General features: G+C 45.4%; 1 long non-coding RNA gene across 1 annotated transcript; it reads right to left on the reverse strand.

Moving 5' to 3' along the window:
- Positions 1-3,139: 3,139 nt before the first annotated feature.
- LOC147357677 (uncharacterized) lies at positions 3,140-17,428 on the reverse strand. The gene is made up of 2 exons (XR_015141506.1): positions 17,250-17,428; positions 3,140-3,755 (listed from the first exon to the last, which is right to left on the reverse strand). It is a non-coding gene; the product is annotated as an uncharacterized LOC147357677 (long non-coding RNA).
- Between the last annotated feature and the right edge of the window lie 309 nt (positions 17,429-17,737).

The raw sequence follows: 17,737 nt of genomic DNA on the forward strand, positions 1-17,737 counted from the left end.
GGTGATGGACAGGGAAGCCTGGCGTGCTGCAGTCCATGGCGTCACAAAGTGTCACACATGACTGAGGGGCTGAATTGAACTGAAGGAGAATCAGAGCACTTTGGGGTCTTACATCTGGTAAGAAATAGAATCAACAGATGTGAACTGTAAGGTGATTAAATTCCAGATAACAGTCAAAAGGAAGGCATGTAATTGCCTGTAGTTGGGCAGTTTGTGTACTGCACAGAGGTTCTAGTTGAGGTGATGGGTGAAGATTGAAATCTAGGCCTCACACTGTGCTTCTGTGGGCTGCTTCTGCTTTGGGAGGTGCTTTTTCTAATCTGCACAGAGCCATCATATGGTCTGGCAGTAGCCCTGAACTGAAGTCTACAAACTGTGACCCATGACAAATTCTGGGCTACAAATATTCTTTGTTGCTGTTGTTTAGTCACTGAGTGGTACTTGACCCTTGTTCTACAGCAATCCCATGGACTATAGCCCACCAGGCTCCTCTGTCCATGGGATTTCCCAGGCAAGAATACTGGAATGTGTTGCCATCTCTTCCTCCAGGAGATCTTCCAGACTCAGAGATAGAGCTCACGACTCCTACATTGGGCAGGGAGATTCTTTACCACTGAGCCACCAGGGAAGCCCATTCTTTGCTGCCCTTGTGTTATTTTTGTTTGTTTCATTTTTAGATTGGTTAGATTTTAAAGTCTGGGAGATTTCCCTTCAGGATCCAGATTTCTGAGCCCTTTGGAAAAATTGGAAATCTGATAATACTGGCCCCCATGTTCCTACAAGGAAGGAATTAGCTGGAGATAAGTGATGGCTGCTCCATTTAGAGAAATAAAGAACTCCACTGACCCCAATCCTTTACCTCAAGTACTAAAACTTGAGCTTGCTGTCCCTGTTTTTTGTATACACAGAATTGCACAGAATGGGCTGCCTGCTGAGGTGATGGATTCTGTGCCTAGTACTGCTGAAGCAAAAGCAGCAGGATCTGGCTCAGAGATGTCATACAGGGGCCTTCTATATCAGGTAAGAAGTTCTGATCACCCATTAAGTAAGTTTAGTAGGTGCCTGAACTCCTGTGAATAAAAGTCTGTCCTTGGTCTCATGACACAGTCACTATATATATGGCACCAAAGTATATGAGCCAAAATAAGAACTTCCTTTGCATGTTTGTCTACGTGAGCGTGCCAGACATCTGAATGCATTCGACAATCCTATAGTGAATTCCTGATGGGATCCTGACACTGCACTGTATGGTACAGAGGAATTACAAAGTTAGTATATTTTAGCTTTATTATCCAGTCTATCAAATGATTGAATGATCAACTAACTAACTGCTGCTGCTGCTAAGTCGCTTCAGTCGTGTCCGACTCTGTGCGACCCCATAGACGGCAGCCCACCAGGCTCTGCCGTCCCTGGGATTCTCCAGGCAAGAACACTGGAGCGGGTTGCCATTGCCTTCTCCATTGTGTGAAAGTGAAAAGTGAAAGTGAAGTCGCTCAGTCGAGTCTGACTTGTAGCAACCCCATGGACTGAAGCCTACCAGGCTCCTCCATCCATGGGATTTTCTAGGCAAGAGTACTAGAGTGGCTTGCCATTGCCTTCTCCGAACTAACTAACTAATATGTGCTAAATTATGTTTCCTCCCCTCATAAAAAAAAGTCATGTACAATGGATTCCATCTCTGAACACAAAATGTGAATTGTGTCTTTCTAGCGACCTCAGAATGTGATTGTATTTGGAGATAAGACTTTTAAAGACGCAATTAAGTTAAAATGAAGTTGTTATGGTAGGCTCTAATCCAATGTGACTGATGTTCTTATAAAAAGAAGAAATTAGCACATGGACACTCAAACACATGTGTGACTATGTGAGGACACAGTGAGAAGGTGACCACTGGCAAGTCAAGGAGAGAGTCTTAGAAGAAACTAAACATGCTGACTCCTTGATCTTGGACTTCCAGCCTCCAGAATTATGGGAAAATAAATTTCTCTAGCTTAAGCCACTCAGATTGTGGTATTTTGTTATGGCAAGTGCTATAAACTGAATGTTTATATTTCATCAAAATTCAAATGTTGCAACTAATCCCCAATGTGATGGTATGAGGAGGTGGGGCTTTAGGAGGTGATTAGGTCATGAGTTTGGGGCCATCATAAATGGACTAGTGCCCTTTTAAAAGATACTCCAAAGAGTTCCTTCATCCCTTCCACTGTGTGATGACACAAAGAAAATAGCCGTCTATAAACTAGGAAGCAAGATCTCACCAGGCAGTAAATTTTTGCTGGTGCCTTGATATTAGACTTCCCAGCCTCCAGAAGAACTGTGAGAAATAAATTTCTATTGTTTATAAGCCACTCCATCTATGGTACTTTGTTAAAGTATAGTCCTAATGGACTATGACCGCAGGTCTAGGAAACTAAACACTAACTAACTAATACAAATTCTATGTCTTGCCCTCAAAGAGCTGATATCATATGAAGGTGAAGTCACTCAGTTGTGTGCAACTCTTTGCGACCCCATGGACTGTAGCTTACCAGGATCTGCCATCCATGAGACTTTCCAGGCAAGAGTACTGGAGTGGGTTGCCATTTCCTTCTCCAGAGAATCTTCCCGACCCAGGGATTGAACCCAGGTCTCCTGCATTGTAGGCAGACCCTTTACCATCTGAGCCACCAGGGATATCATATGAGGGAAGGCTTAATTCATAAACATTTTCATTAATAGCCCAAGTGATCTTCTTACAGTGAAAATCAGATCACATTATTTTCCCTGTTCTTAATTCTCCAGTGGCTTCTTCTTGTATTCAGAACAAAAACCAAATTCTGGCTGGCGAAGTGTTAATGTGGCCTAGTACTACCTAATGGTCCATTTAGTTTGGGACACCATCCTTCTTGCTCAGGACACACAACCACCCTGACCTCTCTGTTCATCTCACAGGCAGACATCAAGCTCTTTCCCACCTGTGGTCTTAGCTCACTTTGTTCTTCCCTACTGGAACACTCTTCCTTCTTTCCCATTCAAACTCACTCCCATTGCTTCTCTCAGTTAGGGCTGGAGGAGGGGAGTTAAAGGAAAAAGAAAGAGAACTTCCATTTTCTGAGAACACGTGAATGCTGCAACAAGGCACTGAGTTCAGTACTTTGCGTTTGTTTTCTAAATAAATATGAAACTTTATGAGTTAGGTTGAACAGAGGAGGAAACCAAGGTTCAGAGAAGTCACAAAGCCTAAGTGCAAAGGGAGATGAACTCTGCACTCAAGTCTGGCTTACTGGAGAGCCCTCCACACGCTGTCACATCGCACTGCTGCGCATGGTGCCTGGTCACCTACTGGAGGGAACTGGAGGGGGTCTCCTGGCCTGTTCGAAGTCTTACAGCCTGGGAGTGTTTCCTTTGGGGGAAACAAGGCTCTCTATAGGCTTTTCCATTGAGTGCAAAAGACCACTGAAATCCTTACCATCTACTCCTCTCTGCTAAAGTTTAGAAATAATCTGTCCTACTTCAGAAGAGGTTCTGCCTGCAGCTAGGCTGGGAGAAAGGGAGATCGGGGAGGGCAATGAACAGAGAAAAGGAGAAGAGAGGGCACAGGAGACGTGAAGCTGAGCAGCAGGAGTCAGCAGGGCATGGAGAGTTGGCAGTCAAAGCCCTTGGGTTCACTTCCAACTCCACTTGAGGTGCAGTGCCAGTCACCATGTCACCCTGAACTTCAGCTGGAGAAGGGAATCAAGGGTGCCGCTTGTCCTCTGGGGTGCTCTGTAGAAAGCCTAGAGCATGGGAGGTAAAGAACCTTATAAATTGTAAAGTTTCATAAAGATGAGACGTGTTTACATTATTATTTTTTTTAAATAATGTTGAGAATGGAATGAACCCAGATTCAGTCCCTTGAGCAGAGATAAGATTAGAGGGATTTGACTTAGCCATGGAGGGCTTTGTGACCTGAAAGGTGACACAGTGTATAAGCCACGGGTATAGAAATTAAGCTTTAATTAAGCTGGAATCAGTGTACAAGGAGGTTCCAGCAGGTGACAGAGCTGTACTTTCCAAGCAACCAAAGTCCAACAGGTCATGGCATTCAGGTCTGAAGGGATCATTCCATTCACAGCATGATGCCAGCCAAGGAGCTGGGACACAGTGATTCTGTCCTATTTCCCAAGGTCAGGCAGAACCTGAAAGTTGTTGGACTATGGCCAACAACTAGGGTGGAAGGTATGCTTGGGTAACTGATACCCTGAATGGGGAACTGAGGATGAAGTCCAGGTGGCTGGAGAACATACCGTGTGCATGTTGTGGTGGGCCTCCCAGCTTCCTCTTCAGCGAAGATCTTGTTGCCTTGGCCACTAACGGTGCACTTGGCAGATCGGCCTTCAACTGTCAGTCCCTCAGGATCTGCCCCTTGCCCAAGGTCACACTCTTCCCACAAAGTCCACATTCAGTGATTGATCAGTGAAGGAGTGTAAAGACCTGGCTGTCTCAGCCCACGTTGGACAACCCTGATGGGCCAGTCTGTGGAGATGGAGCATGGCCTGAAACTGCCACTGGGCCTGCTCTGCAGCTAGACTTCTCCTGCTAGTTTCTTGCCCTCACTTCCCCAAGTGTTGAACCCAAGGGCACTCCTTAATAAAACTCAAGCCCTTATTTTGTACAGATAAATGAACCACACAGAATACTGATTAAAGAAGAATGAAATCCTCGATTCTTGCTAGGATATAGGTGGACAGAATCCTGAGTTGATGACATCTAGATAAATCCAGCGGAAAAGGCAATGGCACCCCACTCCAGTGCTCTTGCCTGGAAGATCCCATGGGTGGAGGAGCCTGGTAGGCTGCAGTCCATGGGGTCACTAACAGTCAGACACGACTGAGTGACTTCACTTTCACTTTTCACTATCATGCTTTGGAGAAGGAAATGGCAACCCACTCCAGTGTTCTTGCCTGGAGAATCCCAGGGATGGAGGAGCCTGGTGGGCTGCCGTCTACGGGGTCGCACAGAGAGAGATACATCCAGGTGCCATTTTGGCTCCTTCCAATCATATCTAAGAGCAATTAACCTCGTAAAGAACCAGATGCTGTGCTGTGTCCTCACCATAAGACAATCTCATTTAATCATCATGACAGTTCTATAGGATACTTATCTCACTGCATATGTGAAAAGTCCAAAATTCAGAAAAGAAAAACTAAAGGTTTGCACAGCAAGTATTCTTTTGTTTGTATGGGATTTGTCCCATAAAACCCTTCAATTTCTCAAACTGGTATCTTCATGGGAGTTTCTTTTTTTTTTTTCCTCTGCCTTGGAAGGGGTTAATGGAGTTGGTTATATGCAGGCATCAGGCCACCGTGGGTGATGGAGACATGGGCTTCCTCAGATTTTGGATCCAGGAGCTGTCATCCTGCTTATCCACAAGGAGGTGGATTTGTTCCTTTCAAGGCATAGTGTGTGTGTGTGTGTGTGTGTGTGTGTGTATGTATGTGTGTGTGTGAGTGCGCGCACACTAAGTCGCTTCAATTGTATCCGATTCTTTGCAACCCCATGGATTGTGTCCCACCAGGCTCATCTACCCATGGGATTTTCAAGCAAGAATACTGGAGTGGGTCGCCATGCCCTCCTCCTCTGGGGATCTTCCTCACCCAGGGGTAGAAAGTGAGTCTCTTAGTCTCCTGCACTGGCAGGCAGATTCTTCACCACTAGTGCCACCCGGGAAGCCCAAGGCATAGCAGCATAGGTCAAAGCTCTGGTCAAAGGCAATGAAAATGTATAATAAGGAAGTCAAGGCAGAATAAGATTAGAAGTCAGATTAGGAGGCTTATCCACAATAGGAAGGAAATAATATATGTTAAAGAAGCAAGCAAACAGAGGAATTTACTAGAACTCAAACAAGTCAGACAGTTAACTATATGTGTATTATGTGAATTATTGGTCAAACTGTAAAAGAAATCAAGAGGAAAGGTTCACATCAGAGCATTATTTGGTTTGAGCTGTTCCTATGATTGCATTACTCCTTTATTTGACAAGGTTTTTTTTTTGTTTTTTTGTATGTGTGTTTTTAAGTATTATCTTAGTCTTCTCAGGCTGCTTAAGCAAAATATTATTTCCCCCAGTTCTAGAGGCTGGGAAGTTCAAGATCAATTCAGCTCCTGGTGGAGAATCTCATTTTGGCTCTCCACCACCTTCTTAATGTGTTCTCAGATGGTGTGCATGTGTGCACGCACAGACACACACACACACACACACAGCAACTGACAGAGAGGGACTCTGTGGTCTTTTCTTCAGTGCAGTTTAGTCACTCAGTCGTGTCCGACTCTTTGCAACCCCATGGACTGCAGCACGCCAGGCTTCACTGTCCATCACCAACTCCCGGAGCTTATTCAAACTCAAGTCCATCCAGTCGGTGATGCCATCCAACCAGCTCATCCTCTTTCATCCCCTTCTCTTCCTGTTTTCAATCTTTCCCAACATCAGGGTCTTTTCTAATGAGTCAGTTCTTTGCATCAGGTGGTCAAAGTATTGGAGTATCAGCTTCAGCATCAGTCCTTCCGATGAATATTCAGGACTTATAAGACCAGGTCTTTTCTTATAAGAATGCTAATCCTATACAGTAATGGGGATCCCACGATCATAACCTCATCAAAACATAAGTATCTCTCAAAGGCTCTCTCTCCACATACCATCTCACTGGGGCTCAGGGCTTCAAGATGAGTTTGGGGGAACACAATTCAATCATTTGCAAGTACCCACTACCAGTCCCAGCTCTGGATAATTGAAACGTGTCAGTGACTGAAACAGATTAAAAATTATGAATTTAGGTTACTTACAATTCATGAATGCATGTGTGTTGCAGAGGGCCAAAGAGAAGAAATACAAATAGATGTGGTAAACAATCTGTTTTAGAAAACAAGAACTGTTAAGAGAAAACAAAAATAGAACTATAACTGTTCTGATGTTAGAGTTGGTGTGAGACTGCACTGTAGTTAAGCACGGTCAGGTAGGACACATCAAGAAGGTGGTATTCTAGCAGAGACGCCAAGGAGGGAAGGGGGTCATCACAAAGATATCTGGAGAAAAAGTGTCCCAGGCAGAGAGAACAGCCTGTGACAAGGCCCTAAGGTGGGGACAGGCCTGGGTAAGGAGACCAGCAGGCTGAGAGGAGTGGATGACCAGGGCACCAAGAGGACAACCAGAGAAGTAATGAGGGCAGGACTGTAGCATCCTCTTTGGTCATGTGAGGGTTTTTGCATGTTCTCGGAGCAATCTGGAGTTCATGGAAAGCTATGTGATGAGGAATGATGTGCTCTAATGGTTTAGAAGGATCCCTCTGGCTGCTGCATTGAGACAGAGTGCAGGAGACAGGGCACTGCTGTCTGTGCTGCAGTCACTCTCCCAGTGGAGGGAAGACACCACTCCTTGACCCTGCAAATGTGTGGATTGTCATGGGATTCTGGGTTCTCCTCCAGGTTTAGGACTCCGACCCACACTGCTTCTGCAGGGATCGCTGTCCTGCTCTGCACTTCCTGGAGGAGATCAGGTCCTACACTATGGAGATGAGACTGCAAGCTTTGGTCTCATCTCCATGGATTCAGATGCTGGCCTTGCCTTAGAAGTGGACAGACCCTTCTGCTGGGTCCTCACTGCCTTGATCGTGGTAGTCTTTACACTAAAGTATACTTTGTGCTTAAATTACTGGCTTTTTTGTCTGTTATCCAAACTGACTCTGCAGAACTGGAAACTTCCTCATTTTTATTTTAATCTCAAGCACCCAGCAGAGTATCTTACTCAACGAGAGTTTCAGTAGATGTTCAATAAATAAAAGAATGAATAAACTGGGCTTGTCTTCATCTTCTCAAGTTCTTATAGCACAATACATAGACTGAGTGGCTTAAACAATAGAAATTTAGTTTCTGGAGGCTTGGAAGTTCAAGATCAAGGTGCCCATAAGGTAAGTTGCAGTCTGAGGCTTCCTGTCCTGCCTTGTGCTCACATGAGCTCTTCTTTGTACTCATGAGGAAGGAGCAACTCTCTGGTGTTTCTTTTCATAAGGGCATTAATTCCATCGTAAGGTCCCCAACCCCATGACCTCATCTAAACCATCTCTAAATACCATCACATTGCAAGTTGAGGCTTCAGCATATAAATTTTGGGGGGACACTATTCAATTCATTCATGATTCAGTCCATTGCAGAGCCAATGGGTGGACATTACAGGAAATTTCAGCCTATTTATCTAAAAAAGTTCTAGTTCCACCTCTTTTCATTTAAGAAAGCAACCAGAATCAGAGTGATGTTGATTAGAGAAAATAACTGAGACTTCTAACCACAAAGACTCCCTAATTCCTCCCACTCTGAGCTATACTTCCCCACGCAGTTCTGATGGAGGTGGATGGACCATCACAGACCCCTCAGGAGACTCCAACAACAGAATTCAGAAGGGCAGATCTATGTGCTGGAGTCCTTCTTCCTCATTTCATCTGATCCTTGAGAAGCAGTTAGGGGTTGGGGAAGGCTTTATACTATTCCTTCCTTGAGAGTAAAATGGGAATTCATTCCCCTCAGTGAAAAATTGAGGATGAGGAATCAGTGTACTGTTCCAAAGAATAGATGGCAAATCAGGCCCTAAATAATGGGTCCTTTGCCAGTTCCCTTTGCTTGAGACAGCCAAGTCCTGTGAAGGGTTAAAAGCAAGAGCTGTGCTTCTGTTTGACGGGGAAGAAAAGACTCCCACAATTGAAGCTTTTACTTTAAGACACAATAAAAGATACTGACATGCTGTGTAAGCATTGTTCCTGGCTGTAGTTATTCCAATTATTTTTTATGTTTTCTCCTTAAATGAGAAACATATCAGACACTAACTCAAACACAGAGATACCTATTTATGCTTCAGAACAAACAGTTTAAGGGCATTATATACAGATGTCTAAATATTTAGAAAGTGTCTGTTTATGGGAGCAAAATGAAAAGTACCTGTTTTCATTTGAAGGATTTTATGTGAAAGTTGCATGTTAAAAAAGGCAGCCCCGGTGGCAAAGGGGTGTTAGGGATGAGAAGTGTGTGCACAGGCATGGAGCCAGGGAAAGGGGAGAAGAGGGGTTCTGTGGGGTTGGGGGCTGCCCTTAGCTGCCACAGTCCTCCCCTGACCAGAAGTAGGAGAGACCGGCAAACTAAGGCTGGAGTGATGCTTCTCTTTAGGGAAGGGCTATAAATAAATGCCTTGAAGACATCAGGGTATTTCAGTGATCCAACTCACAGAAGTTATCTTCTCAGACTCTCTTCTTAGCCCCAGAGGGACATTTAAAGAGAAATGGAATTCTGACCACTTTAGAAGAGTATAGTAAACTGGAGGATTATTAAATGTTCCCAAAACTGAGGCATCGTGGGAGCTCAGATGGAAATGCTAGAGTCTGACATGGAGGCAGGTTTCAGTTCCATTTAAAGAAGAATATAATGTGCGAAGAAGATGTGTATGGTTTGGTGAGGTAGTGAGGACTCTGTCGCCTGAGGTATTCTCAAATAGGATGACTTTTGATCAGAGATGTTTTAGAGGACTGACTGAATTGCAATGCAGCCCTGGACCTTTCAGTTCCAAGATTCTGAGACTATGTGATTCAGAACAGTAGAGGCTACCCTCTTGTCTTCCATGGCTTTTTTTTTCTTTAGAGCATCATGCTAGCCTGGGGGGTTCCCTGAGCTGGGGGGCGCGGAGGCTCAGCAGCTTACTGGATCTGGGTGTAGCTGAAAAAGCCAGAGCTGTTTGTTGAGCAAAGGAGATATGCTCCCTGTGTTGTCTGCCCCTTGGTGTCTCTTGGAAGACCTTGCCGGACCCATGTTCAAAATTCTACACTCCCTCCAAAAGGAGCTTCCTCTTGCTTGATACAGGGGATGGTCTCAGACTTCTCACCTTCTCCTGATGGACCAGCATCTTGTATTGAGGGTTCTTAGCAGAGTCATTTGCTGCAGGGTCTTGTGAGGACAGAGACCTATAGCACAGGGATAGATAGGACTTCTGGGTTTTCTCCCTTTCTGTGGCTCATCTCAGGATTCAGCAGAGATGTAGGGCTGCTTACCAGGGCATTAGAGAGCAATGGGGACGTGCTGAGTTCCATCAAAACCTCACGTACTTTCCTCCCCTCAACCAGCCTAGTATCATGGTTTGGGGAAGAGCATGGGTACAGAATTGAGCCGTAAAGACACCGTGTAAATGGCTGGCGTGTTTGATAATGGGTTGCCAGTAAGGGCAGAACCTAAGGACCAGGGTCCCAGAACTCACTGATGGGGACATGCCTTATGCCAGCAGGGACTGGACAAAATAGTGGAGGCAGAAGAATAGTTGGAGGTTGGGCATTGGGGGTGGTGTGGAGGAGGAAGCTTAGGTTGAGATGGGAACTCTTAGAATCAGCAAGAGGTGCTGATTAGAACAAGTGGAGAATAAGAGAGACACAAAATTGAAGTTTCCATCTGAAATCTCAAATAGTATGTTCACTCTGGTTCTCTTATCCTTTGGAAGGTGAGCTCCAAGGCAGAGCATTCATCTTTCCATTTATTCATTCAATGTTTTTTCAGTGGCATATATACAACAGGACCTATTTCTATTTTGGACTGAACTCTGTCTTCAAAAATCTGAGTGTTTAGTGGTAGCTACCAGTAATTATCACCCCCCTCCCCAGAGGGAACAACTCCTCTGATCTCCATCACCACATGTTAGGTGTTGGGTGGCAAATTACATGGAAGTGTATATATGGAAGAGCTTCCCAGGTAGCTTAGTGGTAAAGAATTTGCCTGCCAATACGGGGGATGCAATCCCTGGGTCAGGAAGATCCCCTGGAGAAGGAAATGGCAACTGACTCCAGTATGCTTACCTCAGAAATCCCATGGACAGAGTAGTCTTGTGGGCTCCTTCCTTAGGATCACCAAGAGTTGGACAAGACTTAGCAACTAAACAGCTGCTGCTGCTGCTGCTAAGTCACTTCAGTCGTGTCCGACTCTGTGCAACCCCAGAGACCGCAGCCCATGAGGCACCTCCACCCCCTCGTCCCTGGACTTCTCCAAGCAAGAACACTGGAGTGGGTTGCCATTTCTTTCTCCAATGCATGAAAGTGAAAAGTGAAAGTGAAGTCGCTGAGTCATGTCCGACCCTTAGCGACCCCACGGACTGCAGCCCACCAGGCTCCTCCATCCATGGGATTTTCTAGGCAAGAGTATTGGAGTGGGGTGCCATCGCCTTTTCCGAAACAGCAGCAGTCACCAAATAATAGTGGGGATTTTATACTCAAATTCTCAAGTCAGAGGTGACTGCCATCTGGGAGCAGGCTGCAGAGACTAGCTGGGTTCCAGGGACAGAACTGAAGTAACAAGAGAAAGGGCTGGCCAAAACAAAGCTGGGACCAAGTGACTAGAGAAACTACCAGAACTCAGGACCAAACAAGCCAGTCCTGTATAGCAGCACCTAGCAAGAAGCCCTGGCTCAGAACCTGCTTTCTGTGGAGGTGTTTTAGCTGGTGGCAAGGGTGAGGAAGGTAGCCTAGGAGCCTCGGGATAACAGAGACCACCTCCCAGGTCTGGCCAATGGAGCCTGAAAGCAGGCTCAGAACCTGCTTTCTGTGGAGGTGTTTTAGCTGGTGGCAAGGGTGAGGAAGGTAGCCTAGGAGCCTGGGGATAACAGAGACCACCTCCCAGGTCTGGTGACCCTGGAAAAATAGTGGAATCCTGAACTCATTGCTGGGGAAATGACTCATACACGAGGCCAATAAACAGGGTGAATCAACACTAAGCTCTGCTGGACTCGATTCTGAAGATGCTTGAGGACTTCCTGCCCTGGTCAGGTTTGGTTTGGACCCGAGGCAGGGCCAGGCCTGCAGGTGGGAGCTGCATCAGCCCCAGCTGTGGGTCCCTCTGGCCTCTTTCTCTCATTCAGGGAACTGGCCACACATGCTGTCAACTACTGTTCATAAGAGATTGAATTCAGCTGTCATTTATTTTGTGCTTATCCTCACACCCAGACATAGAGATGAAAGAGAGGGCCTCTGCCCTAAAAGAGGGCAACAGTTTGTGGGAGAGCGGGCCTCCTAAGCAATGAATTGCAATGCAGTGTGGTGAGGGCCTGATGAATTTGAATAAAGAGTTTGCAGGGCACACAGGGAGAACATGGATCTGCTCAGAGCTGGCATCCAATCAATACATACTGAATGAATTAGCAGTTTATTGTTAGTGATATTATTATCATCATCATCTTTATTTTTATTTTGGGGTGGGGATGAAGAAGGGTATCATTTAAAAGGTCAAAATTTGATCCAGGCTTTGAATGACAAGTGAAGAAGACAAGTCCAGGCAGAGGGAATACCTCACACAGTGGGCTTGAACAGGTGAGTTGTTAAAAGTGAGAAGGCCAGAGATCGTGAGTGTAGTCATATTGAGCACAGTATTAGTCAGTTTTGCTCTGTAACAAGTACAGAATCACATAACATAAATATATATATATATATATATATATGAATTTCTTGCATATGCGTGTTTAGGTCATTTCAATGGCTCTGCTTCAGCCTTGGGAGTAAATTCAGGTCTGCACCACACACCTCGCTCTGGGCCCAGTGCAAAGGGTAGCAGCTATCAGGGCTTTGTCCTTCTTATGGAGGGGGTTAGAAGCTCTCAGAATAGCAAAAAAAAAAACACAGGGTACTCCTCAAATCTTGGGCTCAGAACTTAAAACTTGTCACTTCTACCAAAGCATGTCACATGGCCATCTCTAACATGAATGAGGAAAAAGATCTCTTTTCCATAGGAAGTGGGAGCAAGTGAGTCAATAGTTGCTTACAAATTCTCTAACCTACTCCAAGTACCGTGAAATTTTGTTTTGATTCTGGAGAAAATGGTGCTGGTGGTGGGGGTGTTACTGGCTTGTCTTTTAGGTGGGATAATTCCATTTGAATAGGCGTGTCCAGGAACACTGGCCATAACAAAGGGACACTTTGTTCATACCTGGATGTCGTTAACATGTTCCACTTTGTTTACCTACCAGAGTCTCTGATGAGCAGGGGCTATGATTCATTAATCTCTGTAGCCTCAGCACCCAGCACAGCTCCCAGCACAGAGTAAGGGCTCACAGTATTGGTTGAGCAGATAAGTGACCTCATATTGTCCTCAATGTGTGGTTAAAATTTAATAGGGAGTGCATGTTTCTCTGACCCCACTGACAGTTCAAGGTAAGGGTGGGGTGATGAGTGAAGAGCAGATATAACCTGCTGGGAGACGGGAATGAAACTGCTAAGCAGGGAAACCAACAGCAGCAGGAAGCAGGTGGCCCAAATCCCACCTGCTATGGTCAAGGGGCCATTTGATAATGAGAGCCAAGATGGACTTCAGTGTAATAGACTTCTCCCAAATAAACATCACCTTGAAAGATATAGGTTTCTAATGATAATGGCTAACATACATTGAGTGCTTCCTATGTGCCTGACACAATCTTAATACATTATATATATAACAGAATCCTCCTTTGTGCCAGTTATTAATGGAAGACGTTACGGAAGAGAGTAATAGTCTGTTTCCATTGTTTTGGAGTTGCATTTTCATATTCTGCTTCTATGGCAAACAAGGACGGAAGAGGCTCGAGCAGTGTAAATACAACTGAGCAGTGTAAGCACAGCTGATAAAGTCAGGAAAATGATGAAAGCAAAGTAAGCTCAAGCAATCACAGATGAGAGACCAAGAATGCACTGCACATAGCTTCAGCTCTGAGACAAAAACATGGCCAAGTCAATGGACAACAGAGGATGAAGATCAAAAAGTGAAGGGACCAGAAAATCCCTCCTGGTCACTTTTGGTCCAGCATTCCACCAATGTCCTGGCAAGGAGTGAGTGACAAGTGCCCAGGAACTCCGCGTGGCAGTGTATCTCTCTCCAGACCCTTGGGGCAAGACTGTCCTTGTCCACAGCTGATGCCCCAAAGCATAACACCCGCTTGGCACCTGGTACTAACTCAACACATTTTCAGGATCTGAATTGGCCTGTCATCACATGGAAAGGGCTTTAAAAACTCATCAGTGTCAGGGAGCAAAACTTGCCACCCAAAAATCTTTAGCATATGGATTATTTCCGGCTGAAAACAATTTCAGGCCCAAAAGACTCAGCACAAAACTCTGATCTCCTTCATTAACTGCCTAATTGAATTTCAATAGAGGGAACTTTTCTACCCCTGGCAAAGGGCTATCAGCAGTGATATCTGCAAAAACTATGGGCTAGGTGTGGTGGGGGCATTCAGCTGGTCCTAGAGATCACCATCCACCCTGTGCCCCCCTGTCTCTGCAAGACTCAGCAAACGTTTATGTGCCAAACACGTGCTTTTCCACCTCCATGTGAATTTCCTTCCTCTCCTTTGGAGTCCCAAACCACTACCCCCAACATCCTCTTAATGGCTTTACCTGAAGATAGTATTTAAAGTAAGGCCTTTAGCCATTTTGGCAAATCACTCAGTTCTCCTGGGTCTCTTCCATGTATGCATGTTATTAAACTTTTGTTTAATTTTCTCCTGTTAATTTGTCTCCTGTCACTTTAATCCTTAAGCCGCCCAATAAAACCTAAAAGGGTTGAGGAAAATCCTTCCTCCAGAAGTCAGCCTCTCAACTAAGTTTCTGGAGATGGTGCCTCTTCCTGTCCCCCTCAGCAGACTTCTCAGTGGCGGAGGCACTGTCACCCCTGAAAGGCTTTTAACTACTCTTTCAATATCAATTGTAACTACTCTTTCAATATTAGAACATAACCCCTCCCTCAGGCTTCCACCTGCTCCTCACTCCTGGCCCAAGGTCCTGGCCTCCAAGAAACAGCCAGATGGCAAAAGGCCATTGAGAAAAGGCTTCTTGTGCTCTGAGTAGTGCTAGACTAGGGGAGCTTATCTCTGAGGGCTGTTGTAAGAGCAACTTGAGGAAAACACAAAGCCAGTTCTTTGTCCTCCAGTGTCTGAATGGCATGAGCACTCAGTCCATCACCTAAGCCACTGGGAATATAAAGGATGGTGCAACCATTTTTAAACTGTTCTCCTTAGGTCTTCTTCGAGTTCTGTCGAGTTCACTTTGAATGAAGCCCCTCAGATCACCCCCTCCACCTTGGTCTCCCTTCTTCCTTCTTTCTCATCTTGTCTCTGCAGAGTCTGGGCTTCATCACTGTGCTCTGGTCTGCAAGTTCTGTTCTGAATTGCTACCCCTTAAGTCCAAGTTGGCAAATTCTATTTATTTTTTAATATAAACACAAAGGGATTAAATTGACTCTATCAGATAGCTCTTACTTTGAATGCAGAGGATAGACAGCTATCCAGTGGAAAGCAGGAGAGGGCTGGTACGGCCCAGGCCCTGCCAGAGATGGTTGACTTGGAACACCACTGCTGAGGCCACTGTCTCAGGACACTTGGGTGCTGCTGGACACTTCTATCACACTGCAGGCCCTGGACCCCCACAGCTGCAGCTGGAAATGATCCTTTTTTCCTCCTTATCTCATAATTTTCAGAGAAGCTTATAGGATGCTAACAAACTTCCAAAATAGGATCATCTGGTTAGCAATATCTTGATGTGTCAAAGTGCCAAAACCCAACTTCCTTGCAGACAGGGATGTGGAGTGTGGTAGTAGGCAGGACTAAAGGGATGAAGAAGGTGGAGCACTTGGTCCTCCTACTAGGATAAAGCATCCATCACACACGAGGGGGCCAACAGATGAAAGTTTCTTTCTTCCTTTACAACCTGTGCTGAATGACTTTCCTGGGGGAAATTTTCCCTGTGGCTTTTGAGTTTTGACCACATTGATCTGTCCTTAGCAGATGAAGCTAGTTGATTAAGCAAGCTAAAGACAGTCTTACATTTAAATTGCCTTTGCTCCTTGAAGCTGAATGTTAGGAAATATTATGGAAGAAGATATCAGGCCGAAACTAAAGAGAGGAAGATGAAAATTGCTCCATGACTGTTGTGATGGCAAAGCTGTGACAGAGAGCCAGCTCTTCAGCCAATCCCAGCAGTGCCCCTCCTTCCTTTGTTCATTCTCTCACTACACATATTTGAATATCTACTATGTGCAAGATACCTGGAACTGTCCCAAAAATATAAACCAGATTTATGGTCCCCTAGTGGAACAGTCAAGGGGCTAAATCACCAAAGACTGTTATTACAGCAGAAGCAACTCCAGAAAATTATGTGTGCACATAGAAAAGACCATGAGATTTGGAACACTCTTCAGAAAAGAGATGCCACTGAACCTAGTTTAAAAACATGGGCCCATTCAAGAGTCTGACGAATGCATGAATTACATTTGGAGTAGAAGGAAGAGCATTTATAGGAGCACAGAGGGATAAAAGCATTGTATTTGGGGAACTCTAAATTAGTTTTTTTCTTTGGCCTGAGTACATGTATGCGTGATCTCCACATGGAGGCATAACGGGGGCAAGACTTGACAGAAAGAGGCAGAGTTGCTCCACATCTTGGGCCAATCACATGGCACACTCATGGCTTTCAGTCAGTTCATTTATATAATTGGGACTAGAGTTCCTGGCTCCCTTCCCCCTAATTCCTAGGGCTTAGCTTTAGAATTATAAATGGGAACAGGAAGGGGAGTTCAATGTCATCCAGTCCTGAGATTTTTAAATATGCTCCTAGTGGCTTCCAGCTGGACCTGGGGGGTCACCTGCCCTCAACAAGGAGCCTCAAGGTTATCCAAAGAGACAGAGATCCCCACCTCCAGCTTCAGGTGAAACAGCTGTGCTTTGCTTTGAGGGTTGGGTTTCGGGTATAAATTGAGGGGAAAAAGGTAAAGTTCTGCTGCTAAAAGGTGAAGTCTGAAAATCACTCAATGAGTCCAACATTCCTACTTTGTTGATGAGGAAAACTGAGAGGCAGGAAGGGCAAGGAAATGACCTGTGGGAGGCAGTGAGATGGGCAGTGGGTTTTGAGAAGAGAAGTCTTTCACAGTATGGAAGCCACAGTCTCTCCTGCTCTGCCTCTCAGTCAGGCTCCAGGCAACAAGATCCTCCACAGCACTTAAAAGACAAAAGATCAAAGTGGAGAAACAAATGCTAATGCCCCCAACCCTGCTGCCCACCTGCTGGGCCCAAGAGGTTCAAAGCTTGCAGACCAGGGAGGAGAAGGCCAGCCCTGCTGCCATCACCTGGGCACCCTGCTGCTTCACTGACCCCCACCCCGGCCCCTCCATCCACGTGGCTTTCCAGAATGACTCAGGTCTCCGACATGCTTGGACCAACAGGGCTCCCAGAGGGCTCTCTGTCCCCAACTGCCCCCTTACCTTGGGTTCTCTGTGTGTGTCTGGGGTTAACTGCAGTGGATCGCTCTCCCATCTGTTCAGAACATGTTTACAAGGTGTAGTAGGCAGAGAAAAGGGCTGGAAAGTACACATACTTCAAACTGCTGGAGAATTGTGTTGCAGAGTTCTGTGTGTTCTTAGGCAACCCACTCCAGTTTTCTGGCTCTCAGCTTTCTACTTTTAGAAATGAGCAGCTGGAGGAGTTATTTCCAAGGTCCTTATTGGCTGACGAATGCAGCTCAGTCTTGTTCTTTTCTATTCTCTTAAAGTATTCTTTAAGGAGAGTTTTCACATGAGGAAAGTGCTTCAGAGAGGAAAATATGTCAGGTATGTATTCCCTGTGGTTATCTTTAGGACCACTTTGAGCACAAGAAATTGTAAAAGCTGGAAAGGGGAAGAAGGTTCATGCCTAGTCTGTAATGGGAATCCGATCCTCTGAAGAGTGAAAAGGACCCACTGGGCAGGGAACT

The sequence above is a fragment of the Bos grunniens genome, chromosome 15, assembly GCF_055505025.1.
Source record: "Bos grunniens cultivar Pamir isolate PY7600 chromosome 15, Bosgru_T2T1.0, whole genome shotgun sequence".
Taxonomy (NCBI): Eukaryota; Metazoa; Chordata; class Mammalia; order Artiodactyla; family Bovidae; genus Bos; species Bos grunniens.